At 39.5% G+C, this 13,968-nt stretch overlaps 1 protein-coding gene across 1 annotated transcript in view; it reads right to left on the bottom strand.

The window, feature by feature from the left end:
- The window catches only part of SNX7 (sorting nexin 7), a 121,257-nt gene extending 108,067 nt beyond the window's left edge, over positions 1-13,190 (bottom strand). The window contains exon 1 of the mRNA XM_027868288.1: positions 13,084-13,190. The gene's annotated coding sequence lies outside the window, so the exon portion shown is untranslated. The remainder of the gene's footprint in view (positions 1-13,083) is intronic.
- Positions 13,191-13,968: the final 778 nt, after the last annotated feature.

Below are 13,968 nucleotides of genomic sequence, written 5' to 3'. Positions count from 1 at the left end.
TCTCACTCATTTCTAAACTCTCAGCGTTTGGCTTCCAGCCTCATCATTCAAATTAAACTGTTATCTCCAAAGTTATCAGTCATCTCTTAATTGCCAAACCTAACAGGCTCTTCTTAGTCTTCATCCTTCTTGACCTACTTATGGCATTTAATATTGTCGATCATTTTCTCCTCTCTGGGTTTTCATGACACTACTTTCTCATGCTCAGTTACCTTCACTGGATCTTCTTTATACTCTCTTTCATCAGTTCCCTTAGATTCAATTATGCCTAGACAGATGGTCCCCAGATCTTTACATCCAGCACTGGTCTCCCTCCTAAACTCCAGTCCAACATCAGAAATAGTCTATTGGACATTTCAAACTGTATGTACCATATATAGACAAGACATCTCAGACTTAATATATATAAAACAAGCCTAATGTTCTTTCCCTTCAACCCCTTCTAATAGTACTAGTAATACAATAATGATGATAATAACTAGAATTTATACAGTGGCTACTATGTTCCAGGTACTGTGCTAGATGCTTTACAAATATCTTATGTGATCCCCATGACAACCCTGTGAGGTATTAGCCCCATTTTACAGCTAAGAAAACTGATGCAAATAGAGCTTAAGTAGATAGACTGGATTGGATGGATTTTCCAATCCATCCTTAATCCCAAGGTCACACAGCTAGTAAAAGTCAGACGCTGGATTTGAACTCAGGTCATCCTGACTCCAGGCGCAACACTCTAACCATTGTACCACCTACATAGCTATCCTTACTACTACTGAAGGTACCATCATCCTCTCAGTAATACAGATTCATCCTCAATACTTCACTCTCTGATAAATTGCCAAATCTTGTTTCTATGTTTATGACATCTTTGGAAAACACCCCTTTCTAAACTTCATTTACCACCTAGTTCAGGCCCTTATCACCTGCACTATTGCAATAGCCTTCTAACAGATGTCCCTACTTCAAGCTTCTCCCTGTTCCAATCCATCCTCCAGCCAGTCTCCAAAGTGATTTTCCTAAAGCATGAGTCTAACCAAGTCTTCTCCTACTCATTAAACTCCAGGGCTTCCCTTTTACCTCCAGGACCCAAAATAAAAGTGTTTATTTGGCATTAAATGATCTTCATAAATTGGCCCATTACTATCTTTCTAATCTTCTTACATTTTTTCCCCTACAACCACTTACTCTATATCCCATCTCTGTGCCTCTGCACTGGCTGTTACCCTGTGACTGAAAACTTTGTTGCTCTCTTAGAGTCTCTGGCTCTGTTTACCTTCTTCAAGAGGTTCCTTTCATCTTCTTCTTCCTGATGCCCCCAAATTCTAAAGCTTTCCTCGCTAAAGTCATCTTCCCCACTCCCTGCATGTATCTTACATTCCTGGTGTCTCCCCCCCTTAGAACATGAGCTCCTTGAGAGCAGGGACTCCTTTTCCTCTTTATCTTTGTTACCCTACCCTTTAATATAGTTTCTGGCACAAAAGTTCTTAATTAAATACTTAATGATGGATTGATGCAGCAAGGCCAGTTTGCTGAATAAAATATAGTTCCTCCTCAAGTTAAAAACCACCAGGCCACAAACACCCAATTGAACCCTGTCTCCCCCCCTCCCTCCCCACTTCCAAAGACGCAGCCTGGTTCCTCATCTACCTTATTCAATACAATAACCGAGTTGGCATAAATTGATCTCCACCTAGTGGCCAGTGAACGGTACTTTCCCTTCCCCTCCCCCCTTTTCCTCTGCCTCTCCCTGCACACAGTTAAAAGTTAGTAAATACTTCAGCCAATGACTTTCCAGACTTTCTGACACATACACTTTCTCTTTTCCTTCTATTGTCCAAATAGCATAGGATAAAAATCTGTCTCCTCTTCATTCCAACTGTGACCCAAAGAATGACTTCTAATCTCAAATGATAAATTTAACGCTTACAACCGGTGAGAAAGACAGAAAGACAGACAGAAAGACAGAAAGAAAGACAGAAAGACAGACAGAAAGACAGAAAGAAAGAAAGAAAGAAAGAAAGAAAGAAAGAAAGAAAGAAAGAAAGAAAGAAAGAAAGAAAGAAAGAAAGAAAAAAAGAAAGAAAGAAAGAAAGAAAGAAAGAAAGAAGGAAAGAAGGAAAGAAAGAAAGAGAAAAGAAGGAAAGGAAGAAAAAAATAATACATTTGTAAATGAAATTAGAGATAAAATATTTGAGATTAAAACAACCAAGCCCTGGAAATCACTTTCTGAAGCTCTATAAAACTTTCATCTCCACTTCATCCTCTACTTAAAACTTGCTTTCCTCAAATGCCAACATTCAAGATGTAATAAAATGCTATTTTTATTCTACTGAAGTTTTTTTTCTCTTATAAGTCGTAGAGCAGTACTGAAGCAGTAAGAATTCTCTGCTGTTTTTCATTGCAAACACATAATATTTCAAAAGCAGTATGTTTTTTATTGGCTAGTCTGGGAACTTAATGACAATTTTTAACACTGTCTCTACAGGAAAGGGTATTTTGAGTCCTAAACTAAATGATTTACAAATGAACTTTTGAGACATAAGCTGCTTGTGAGATGGAGATAAAAGGATGGCAACTTACTTGGGCATAACTGTTGTTGACACTATTTACTGCGAAATATGAAAGTAAATCAGTAGTATTCAACATCGAAGGAATCAGAGGGAAAATAGACACACTAATGCAGTTTCGGTGGAACTGTAAATTTGTCCAACTGCTCTGCAAAACAGTTTAGAATTACCAATCAATAAATAAGCATTTATTAAGTGCCTAATGTATGTCAGGCACCGTGTTAAGTACTGGGGATGAAAAAAAGATAAAGACAGTCCCTGTCCTCAAGGAGCTTACAATCTAATGGCGGAGACAACCTGCAAACAATTATATACAAGGCAATCTATATACATATATAAAATAGATAGGAAAAAACTGTCAGAGGGAAGGTAATGTACTTAAGAGGGGTTGGCAAAGGCCTCCTGTGGAAGGTGGGACTTCAGTTGGGACTTGAAGGAAGCCAGAGAGGTCAGTAGTTAGAGCAGAGGAGAGAGAGAGCATTCCAGGCATAGGGCACAGCCAGAGAGACACAATAAAGGTAACTATACTATTTAGACCCTATGACACAGAGATCCTGTTCCTGGAAATGTACCACAATAAAGTTCAAGAAAAAAGCTAGGTTCAATACATGCCAAAATACTGGCAGCATTGTGGCAATAAAGAAATGGTAACAATGTAAGTGCCCATGGATTAGGAAATGGATGAATAAAATACGGTTTATGCACGTAACTAAATATGGTTGCCTTGTGAGAAATGATGAATATAAGAAATTCATATGAATTGATGCAGTAAAGTAATGAGAACCAGGAAAACAATACATATGTCTAAAGTAATGTAGCTGAAAAGAATACTGTATATTTATAATAGTTCAAGATGGGCTGCAAAGAAGAGTTGACAAAATAAGTCTCTCACTCCCAAAGTAAGGGACTATGGATTTGGAATTTTGTACATACTAAAATAAAGGGCCACCATTTCAGTTAGTTTTTCTTTGTCACAAAAAAAGGTCCACTGCTTGGGATGGCAGGGGTGGGGAGCAGAGACAGTAAGACTTAGGATTCAGAGAACTGTGACATAAAAACCAAAGGCACTGTAATAGTTCCATATAAATAAGTAAATAAATCACTAGAAAGGTGAATTAACCTAGTGTATAGAGTCAGCTTCAGAACCAGGAAGAATCGGGCTCAAGTCTTGATTCTGACACATATAGGCCATGTGGCTTGGGCAAGTCATCTAACTACTTAGAGGTCTGGACAATTTTTGAAGAATATAAAGACAATAATATGCATTGGTAGAGGAGGTTTATCTTATAGGAAATTCTCTATACCAAGGAAATCACAGGTCTAGTCATTAATCAGGTTAATTAAAAAGAAAAATTCCCTTTGGGTATGCATCTTTTTTTGGTTTTTGTACCTAACTAATAACAAAAGCGAGGGAAGAAATTTACTATAAAGGATGCTGCATGTCTGAATACAGAGTGAGAAATTTATTACAGTTGCCAGGGATTTTAATGCTGAGTGTTTTCTTACTACCATACTTTTCTGCCACCTGGAAACAGAACAAGGCATAAATACGCATATGTTTTCATTGATGATGGTTTACAAACATTTATCAAAAGCTAAGTTTATGTGTATATGTAGTTCACTCACCTCAGTAAGGGAGCATAACTGCCACAATGGTTCAATGACTATCAATTGAGGAACAGGGACAGGGTTCTCCCTAGGCAGCAATGGTAATTGTTCATTTAAAGTAAATACGTGACTTATGTAAACAAATTAAAATCCTACCTCTTACAAGGTACTGGGTGAGGGAAGCAGGGAGAAACTGTTGATACGTCTAAGTTTTACTAAAGAAATGCCATTTCAGCTATACATTAGGCCACATATAAAGTAAACCAGCTTGAGAGAAGATTATACTATCTCCTTTTGAACTCAGTTTACTTCTTCTCCTTTCCTTTGTCATCAGCTTAGGTTTGCTGCCATGTCTTCTAAAGAAGAACTGTTGAGACCTGTAAAAAGAAGTTGTTTCACAAATACTAAAGGTAAATAAGGCTATTTTGGTCATTGGGATATCTGCTTTTACTTATTAGAAAACACTTCAATTTCAGCTGTACAAGCTATCCAACTCATGAACTAAATGGGTATTGTTCCAAAAGTTCATTACTAAGTCTCTTTGCAGCTGATAATGCATTTTCTTATATAAACACCATTATATGTGGTGATTAGGTTTCTAGGTCAGCCCACAAAAGTCCATTTAACTCATAAGGTAACTAAAATAGACAACCAGAAGTAATGTTAATAGCAGTATTAGAATTGACTTTTATATAGTACTTTAAATTTGCCAGTGCTTTACACATATTAATTAGTTTGAGCTTCACAACCCAGAAATACACATCTCAGTTAGATGTGATAGGTGATAATAGCTCTATTTTACAGATGAGGAAAAGGAGATTCCACAAGTTTCAGTGACGTGCCCACAGGCTATGATGTATGAGGGGTGGGATTTGAAACCAAGCCTTCTGCCACCTCCTACAAGGAACCTTTTCTGATCTCTGATAGTAAATGTTTAAGAACTGACTGGGGGAGGGGAGGAGGAGAAATTATTCACAAGATACATTTTTCAAGCTTAATCTGCATTATTAACATTTTCTCCATCACTTTAAGTCTAGACAATCAATAAAATAACAAATCAAGCCCTGATTCATGATGTGTGTTGATTTCTTGGGTATGAATGCTCACACTGAAAAATTTAACAATCACCTCTTGAAAGTTCCAGCTGGGCGCGCACATCTTTGTGTATACATAATATCTGCTGAAATGTGTGCATTCCTTCCTTTTTAAAACATAAGTTCCTTGAGGACAGAAGCTGTTTCATTTCTTTTTCTTTATATTCCCAGTACCTAAGATTTATGCCAAGCATATAACAGGCATTTAATAAGTGCTTGTTGATTGATTCCTGATTAACTCTATCCATTGAACCAATTTGCCTTTCCAAAATCTAACAAGTAAGTGTAAACGTGATTTCTACAGGAGTTTGAATCCTGAGTTCTAACTCAGGATGCCAGGCATCCTGGAACCAGGATTAATGTTCTTTGCCTTGAGCTGACCACCTCTAGAGCGCTCAATTCGTTCTGGGCACCAAATCGAACGAATGACAGTAAAAGAGGTGTATTCCATACTCCTCCCTAAATATTTACAGAAGGCCTAAGCTTGATGATTGACTCATCCAGAGGTATAAACTAGAAGGGAACAAAGTCTCGACACTGCTATTGAATGAAAAACAGCCTGGTTAATCAAGTAGGGAAGCATGGAGGGCTTCCAGGTATTGACTAAAATTGAACTGGGGCTAAATTGGAAGTATACTAAGATCGACAGAGGAAACTGTCATATCCTACAGTTTTTGCATAAAATAGTAAGCTAGTTCAGAACCCAAGCAGCATTTGAATGCCTGATGGCCAAGAAAAAAGAGCAGTCCAACCAAGCCATTAACTAGAAATCTCTTTGGGGTGGGGGAGAGGAAGAGGATGGAGACAGAGGTTAGAGAAAAACCTCTGTCTCCTCCCCAGCCTCACTGACCAGACTTGCAGCACCTCTTAAATGTCCGTTTCAACCCCACATGTGGTCATGAAAAATTTGGCAAAATTTGGCAACAGTAAAAGGCTTCTGAATGCATAATGACCAAAAATTAATTCAAATTCAAATGCATACATGAATCCTAGGTGTTGCAACCTGCAACTTTCCAGAAGCCTCAGTTCTGAATACAAAGCATTCGCATGTTGCCCTGGGCATGCCCTCAAGCTATGCAACTCCCCAAAAGGAGTCGGGAGCAGAAAAAGTTTAAGAAGCCCTGGACCCAAGGATGATTATATGAACCTCAAAGGGCCAAGGGATTTGGATTTCTTATCAGTGTTCTAGCAATGGTTACATTGGGAACTAGGGACAAACAAGGATATTGAGAAAAGATAGCTTCAGGACTCTAGGAACCCAAAAGAAAACAACACCATGCCCAAGGGAAGTTCATAAGGCTCTATGAATGGGACAAAGGATTTCTAGCAAAGCAACTTCCAGAGCTGTGAGGAGTTATCCCTTTCCCACATCATCTGCTCCAAGTTTGAATCCACTTTCCCCAGCCTTTGGATGTAACTTTGGAAGAGTGTGCCCCTGCTTTGAAATGATCTGCTTAGGAAATGCTTGTTTCTAATGGCCCATTAAGTCTGGCTAGTAAGTGATATCAAATGATAATCATTAGGTCGAGCATCCTGATGGGGAATTATTAGCTACCGTGTGAGAAAAAAAAAAACATGCCCTAGGATCCTGAGGAAAGAAGCCAGTTGCCAGGATCCTAGGATGCCAGTGCAAATGAGCAGTGAAAGAAAGGGACTTGAGTCTTTGCTACATCAGTAACCTAGGATTTCAAAAGGAATGCAATCTGAATAATGAAGGAACTCAAAATCAAGTCATGAACATCAATTTATGGAACTGGTGTTATCTAAGGCTAGAGAAAAGAAGGCTTTGGTGGGAGTGGTGATGGCTATCTTTAAGTAACTAAAGGTCTGCAATGTAGAAGAAAGATTAGACTTCCTCTGGAAAAGCTACAAATATGCAGCAGTATGCAAAAACTTGGTGCAAAGTAAAATAATCATATTAATTTTATCTCTAAAAGTTTGAAATATTTAATATTTATCACATATTACTTGTTTTATATAATTTGCCATCATTAAAAATGACCTCCCCCCCCCCATTTTCAGTATTCTAGGTTTTCTATTGTCTTGCCTATGGCAAGCATTTTTTTCTTTCATAGTAAAGAATAGCAGTTTTTTATTTATTTTTTATTTTTCTTACTACTCCTCTCACTACTCTTCCAACTTCAAGAAGGCTAGTATGCACTGCGAAAAACTCAGTAGCAACCTTTCTATTTGCCAAGTCCCTCTGAAGGACTTACTTATTTTCCAATATTACTTAGGTTATTTCAAAGCAATAGCTTGTTAATTCATTTTCATTCTCATCTAAATTTTCCTTTACACTTCGATGCAACTGAGATTATTTCATTTTGGCCTTAAATGATTCCTGAAACACAACTTTCCCAGACCAAACCAAAAACTTCTGCAATATCTCTAGCAGTCATTGAGGTGTGCTCTCTGAGAATTACAGTGCTTGAAGGTTTCCATGCTGTAATATCCATTCTTAATAGCCATAGAATTAAAAGCACAACAAAGGAGGGCAATAAACCACAAGTGTATGGCATGAAATACAGCAGTCAACTGACAGCACCAACTGAAGCTGGGGAAGCTAATTCAATCTAGTTTCAGTTGATCAAGTCTGAAAGTTCTATGTCAGCCCAGTATCAATAGAAGTATACACATGACCACTGGAGTCACAAAATGAAACTATATTAAAATTGTTGCTTGTCTTAAGTAATTCAGACATCATAAAAAGTTGTAGAGAGGTAGATATAAATTTCAAGTCAGAAAATTTTATAAAAATCACAACTATCCAAAACCAGAACGGGCTGTCCCAGGAAGGAGTACTTTCCCCCTCCACCTTCAAGCAAACTGGATAACTACATGCAGTAGAGGGTATTCTCATTCAGATACAGGTTGCATGACAAGGCTTCTGAGGTCTTTTTCAACTGTATGATTCTATGATTAAATTATTATATACTCAGAGCTAAGAAAACTACTTAACTCCTATTTTACTTCATTTTTCTCTGCCAAGAATAATCATCTTTGGACTGGAAACGAGAGACCAAAAATAAATGGCTAACAAGGATTTGAAATCTACAATAAGAAAAGGGAGAGCAAGAAACAACTTCAGATACCCTCAAAGAATCCAAGTCACCAGGCCAAAATGAACCGAAAGAAATGGCAAATGTGATTATGGAGTCATTGTCAGTGATCTTTGAAAATCATGAAAAATAGGAAAGGTGACAAAGGATTGGAGAATGGCAATTTTTTTTTTTAGAGAAAAGAAAGTTTGCAAAAAATTGTCCTACTATGTACCAGACTTGATGCTAAGTGCTTTATAGATAATATTTCATTTGATCCTCATATTACACGCATAAATACACTTCCTAACTGTTGTCTTGTGTACCCATCAAAACAGACATTAGATCCAAGATCCTGATTAATTTAAGCGCTTCTTATTGCTATAAGAAATTGACAGCTTCTCCATTTAAATTTCCTTCATAAAATATTCTGCTGCTATTACATGCTTATGTTCAGTTGTCAGCAGACTCTAAACAAATGAACAATGAGATAAAAATAGCCTACAAAAGTAGCAAAACTAAGATTTGAAACTGCAGTCCTTGATGATCCTTTAAAATAATTCAGGATTTATTTTGTTTATGATTGGGTAATAGTGGATAGTAGGCTGTGATAAATACCACATCCCTTACAATTTTAACTTTCCAAATCACCAGTTCTGTTGAATCACCATTTGTTCTGGCTAAGATCTCCACCAATGCCTTGGTAATGAGGAATTCTGATTTATTAAGTAAACTAGTTAACAGTGAGTTAAAAGCCTTTAAACATATAATTTAACTTTTTACTGTCCAACTCTTTGTATGAGTTATAGAGCCCTTGGGCAGCTAGGTGACGCAGTGGATAGAGCACCAGAGTTGGATTCACGAAGATCTGAGTTCAAATTTGAACTCAGACACATAACACTCACTAGCTGTCTGACTCTGGGCAAATCAATTAACCCCAATTGCCTCACCACAACAAAAACAAAGGAAAAAAAGTTATACAGCCCTAAACCACAGTTAGTAACTGCCAAGGTTAAAATTTAATAGATGCACAAAAAAAAAACAAAACTGGTCCACTCCTAGATCACATGGACCATTTGTAAAGCAACAGAAAACTACTATGTCAATTACTCTAGAGCTGCACATATGCCAATGGCTATCATGATCAAACTGTAACTCTATGAATCTTCTCCAGAATATCAACAGAAAAGAAATCACACAGTTTCAATATTAAGAATCCCTGGCTTAATATTGTGGGTGATTAATTTATAAATTATTTGAGGGCAGGAGTGAAGGTGTTGATCTTTCTCCCCTCTAGCACTCAGCACAAGGTGTATAAGTGATTAATAAAAGTTTGCTGAATAAGTGAATTAATGAAGAAAAGTACCATTCATATTCTCAGTTCAGAAGGTAGTCTTGCAGGGATAATATCACTGCAATTTCATTCTCTTCTTAATTTTATTCCAAGCTTCTAACAAAAATGTAGACACGTGCAAATTTCTTGTGCATTGTTATAAAAAGCTATGCTTTCCCGAACTACTTTTAAATAGACCTGTTTCTCAAATTATAATCTTCCACTGACATATTCCAACCATGAGTAGCCATTCTATAATACCTCTTAGATTGTTTCTATCTCCTTGCATTACGGTTGAATTTACCTGCTTGTACTAACACTTCTTGTTCATTTTCTTTAATCTATCAGATAAAATATTTGTAAAATGTAAAATGGACAATAGTCATGTGAGGCTTTTAAAAAGTCTCCTGACTCACTTTCACTTATTTTCTTCTGGGAATTACTAGGAACCTGCTTCATCATTGTTCTTTTTTATCTCTCTTCTTTTTCCTCCACAGTATCCAGTTTTATTGTGGATATTTCTCTACTTTTTCCCTCAAATCTGAGTTTAAATCTCTTGGTTAACTCAGTGACACTTCCTGCCAAAACTTCTTCCTTGTTTGTATAAGATACACCCTAGGCTTAGATCTTTTTATCAGGAATCTATCTTTGACCACAAAATGTGACTGGTTCTAGTAACATAAGCAAGATACAGTCTAGAAAGTTACATCTTAACATTTTAGAGCTGATTAATTTATTCAACAACTTATTAAGCATTTCCTCGGTTCAAAGTATTGTGCTAAGAGAATTATAAAGATAAAAGTAAACAAGATCCTAGGCTGTGAGTTTACAATTTTGTAAGAGAGATGATACCCAATTAAAAGTGAATGAATATTTATTCAAGATCAATATGTTTAAGATACTTGGCTAAGTCCTTGAGATACCCAAAATAAATAATTAAATCAATAGATGAACAAACAAATAAATGAATAAATCATAAAACATTCGCTGACAAAACATTCAGTGAGCTTATAGTCTACTGTAATGCATATGTACAGAAATAACTATTAAAAAGTGTTTTGAGAATTGAGTGTTAGGTCTTTTCTGGCTGCCAGAAGACATCAGAGAAAATGTCAGGAAGGGGTTAATATTTGAGCTGAACTTTGAAATATGGATAGGTCATTAACATATATGAAGTTTAACGAGATAAGGTAAGAGTTGAAAAGTTTTGAATGCCAGGCTAAGGTATATGTAGTAGTAAATAAACTACTTATTATTGGAAAACCTCTAGAATTTCACTGAAGGTTGTCAAGAAGTGAAGAGACATTATCAGAGCTATTCTATAAGATGATTTATTTGGTACTGACATCAATCAATTAAACAAACTATAAGTCTTCTAAAATATTGTCCCTCAGGTAAGGAAAGCCAAAGGACTCCTCTGCTAACGTTGTTCTCACTCCCACTGGTCTTTCAATTCCTCAGATCAAGTCCCATATCCATGAAGCCCATGAAGTGGTTTGACTGTCATTTGAAAATCAAACAGTAGCATTTGTAGTTCATATATACACGATTAAGTAAATTATTTTCCAACATAGATTTTAAGACCTTTGAAAACAAGAACTATCTCTTGTGTTTTTTAGATATCCCACAGATTTGGTCACACTGCTTTATGCCCAATATTTGTATATCCACTGAAATATAAACAGAGAGATAACTTAAAAGTCTGCAAACTGCTATTCCATTACTGTCAGACTTTATCCAACATTACTAAACCTTGAGCCTTGACAAATGCTCCATTTCAACCACATACAATCATTTTATAGTGTATAACCTTAGACACACTGAGTGGCAATGTGAAGGGAAAGAGGCCAACCAATCCTTGTGTTATGTGAACATGGTGTGTAAGTGTATTTAGAGCTGATTAATTTATTCAACAACTTATTCAACTAAATTGTCCCATGAGATCAGAGATCTAAGAGGCTCGCTGTATTACTTCTCACATTGGAACCTAAAGGAATTCTGTTTTTTTCCCCCACAGAAATTAGTTTTAACAGAAAGGTAAAGTGGGAGAATATTGTTAACATTCTATTTAAAGAACCTAATAATCCTAAGGGCATATGACACGAAGAACAAAAATATAGTATTGGATGTTTCCTTTTTCATTTAACATTCAGAAACTGAATATTATAAGCAAGACAATCCAGCCTTAGGAACAAAAAGATGTGGGGTGAGTCAGTTCTTGCCATCAAAAAGTTTACAATCTCATTCTTCTTTGAAGCAATTCAGGCTACACTTACCCACCTCTCTTCACAATCCTGAGTATAAAGGACTGGTTATAATTAAGTTCACTTACACAGGACCTCAATGTAACATTAACTGCTGCAAAAGCAGTGGTAATTAATACATTGTTGTAATGTCAACCAACTGCTTCCACTGAAAGAAACTTGAGAGAAGCCGGAGTTTCATGCACCCCAACCCCAAAAAGCATTTTCTTTTTTAAAGAATAACTATTGGTGAAAAACAGACAAGTCTGCAAGAATCTAGGGTCTCTCAATAATCCTGCAGAACATAAAGACCAAGGGCTCATGAGACATGTCATTGCTCTAATGATCGTGGGGAAACTAGTTTCCAGTCGGATCTCCCTCTCCATAAGTTGATTCTTTGGATCTCTTTACTATTTGAATCCCCTTCTATTCCCTCCAGGCTGGTGGTGGTTAAGGCAGGGCGACAGCGACGGGGCAGGGGTCCCTTTCCCGACTGGACATCTATGTGTAAAGCTGGGGCTTCTACTCTCGGTCTCTCAATCAAAAAATCTAGATCAACTTGAACCCTAGGCGGACACCCTCTAAGCCCCAAGCTCCCTCCTCTTCTGAATTCTCAAGGCAGAAGGAAAAGGAAGGCAACCGGGCAAGGACAGGGTCTGCTTGCATCTAACCACCCTGCCCAGGCAGGGGTAGTCTGGTCTGGCCAGGCGGTGGAGAAAGGGAAAGAGTCGAGGGTGCCGGGACTGAACTTTCCATTCTTGACCCTAGTCGGACAACAAAACTTTGCTGTCTTTGAAAGCGAGACACGCTCATAAGCACAAAGGGTCAAAGTGCGGAGAAAGGGGAGGCTGAGAATTGAAACCCCGGCTGCTTGATTCCAGGCTGCAAACTTCTTTCCGGACAAAGGCTCGGAGGCTTGCAAAGAGCCTCTGTCTTGCTTCCAGAAAGCTGCAGGCTTAAGACAATCGGAGGAGGAAAAGAGAAGGAGGACGAGGAGGAGAAGGAAGAGAAGGAGGAAAAGGAGGAGAAAAAAGAAGCTGAGGAGACCCCCACCCACCCCTTCCCTTCGCGTCCCTCCCCATCGCCCCCCCCAAATCTCCTGGCAGGACCAGGCCCCGCTGACAACCTCGGTGGCAGCTTCAGAAGAAGAGTTGGGAAGTTCCCCCTGAGACGCGCCCCCGCGCCTCCCGCCGCCTTCACCTTGCTGAAGACCTCCAGGTCATCCTCGTCCTCATCTAGGTCCAGCACCTCGGGCTGCAGCAGCACTGCAGCCCCACGGCCGCCACTGGGGCTCTCCCCGCCGCCGCTGCCCGCCCCGCCGCCGCCGCCGCCCGCTCCGCCCGGGGGCCCCGGGGAGAAGGGCTGCGGCACCCAGCTCTCGCCGTCCATCCCGTCCGTGTGTGAGAGCCCAGCCGGCCGCCCGGGCGGCTTCGACTCCCCCGAGCTTGCCCATTGGCTCGGCGCACATCCTCCGCCTCCCCTCCCCGTCCTCTCCCCAGCCCCTGGGCCCGCCGCGCTGCGCAGAAGCGGAACTACCGGGCTGAGAGCCGTGCTACGCGGCGCGGAGGCTGAACCGGGGCTGGGCTGCGCTGCGCTGGACTGGACTGGGCTGGGCTGGACTGGGCTGGGCTGGCAGCCGCAGCTGTCACGCCCTGGGCAGACCACTGGGGAGGCAGAACACTGCCCCGGGGTCGATGGGAGACGGACAGCCCCAGGGAGCGAAGAGCACGCAGGCCCTTAGGTTGCATGTGAGATCTCCCCAGCAGTGCTCCTCTGAGAAAGAGCAGGCTTGGAGGCTAGGAGAGGGGCCCCGAGGGACCCCCAAAGTACGAGGAAGACCAGATCATAGCGGTAGGGGGCGGGGTGGAGAGAGGGCGGGGAAGAATGCACAGAGTGGACGAACAGAGTTTTTTAGGAAAGGAAAGCAGAGGGCTCTGATTGAACAGATAAGTACTGGAAGAAGGGAGATGGCAGATTTCCTGTATTTCTCCCCCGTGTTCTCGTTCTCGTTCCATTGTGCTCAGATTATCAAGTGTATCTGGTTTACTTATGCAAAAAAGAAAACACACACACGAAGCTGTTTCA

This window comes from Vombatus ursinus, unplaced genomic scaffold (assembly GCF_900497805.2).
Source record: "Vombatus ursinus unplaced genomic scaffold, bare-nosed wombat genome assembly UNPS02014787.1, whole genome shotgun sequence".
Classification (NCBI taxonomy): domain Eukaryota; kingdom Metazoa; phylum Chordata; class Mammalia; order Diprotodontia; family Vombatidae; genus Vombatus; species Vombatus ursinus.
The sequence above is the reverse complement of the archived record's forward strand: the minus strand, read 5'-3'. Positions and strand labels throughout refer to the sequence as shown.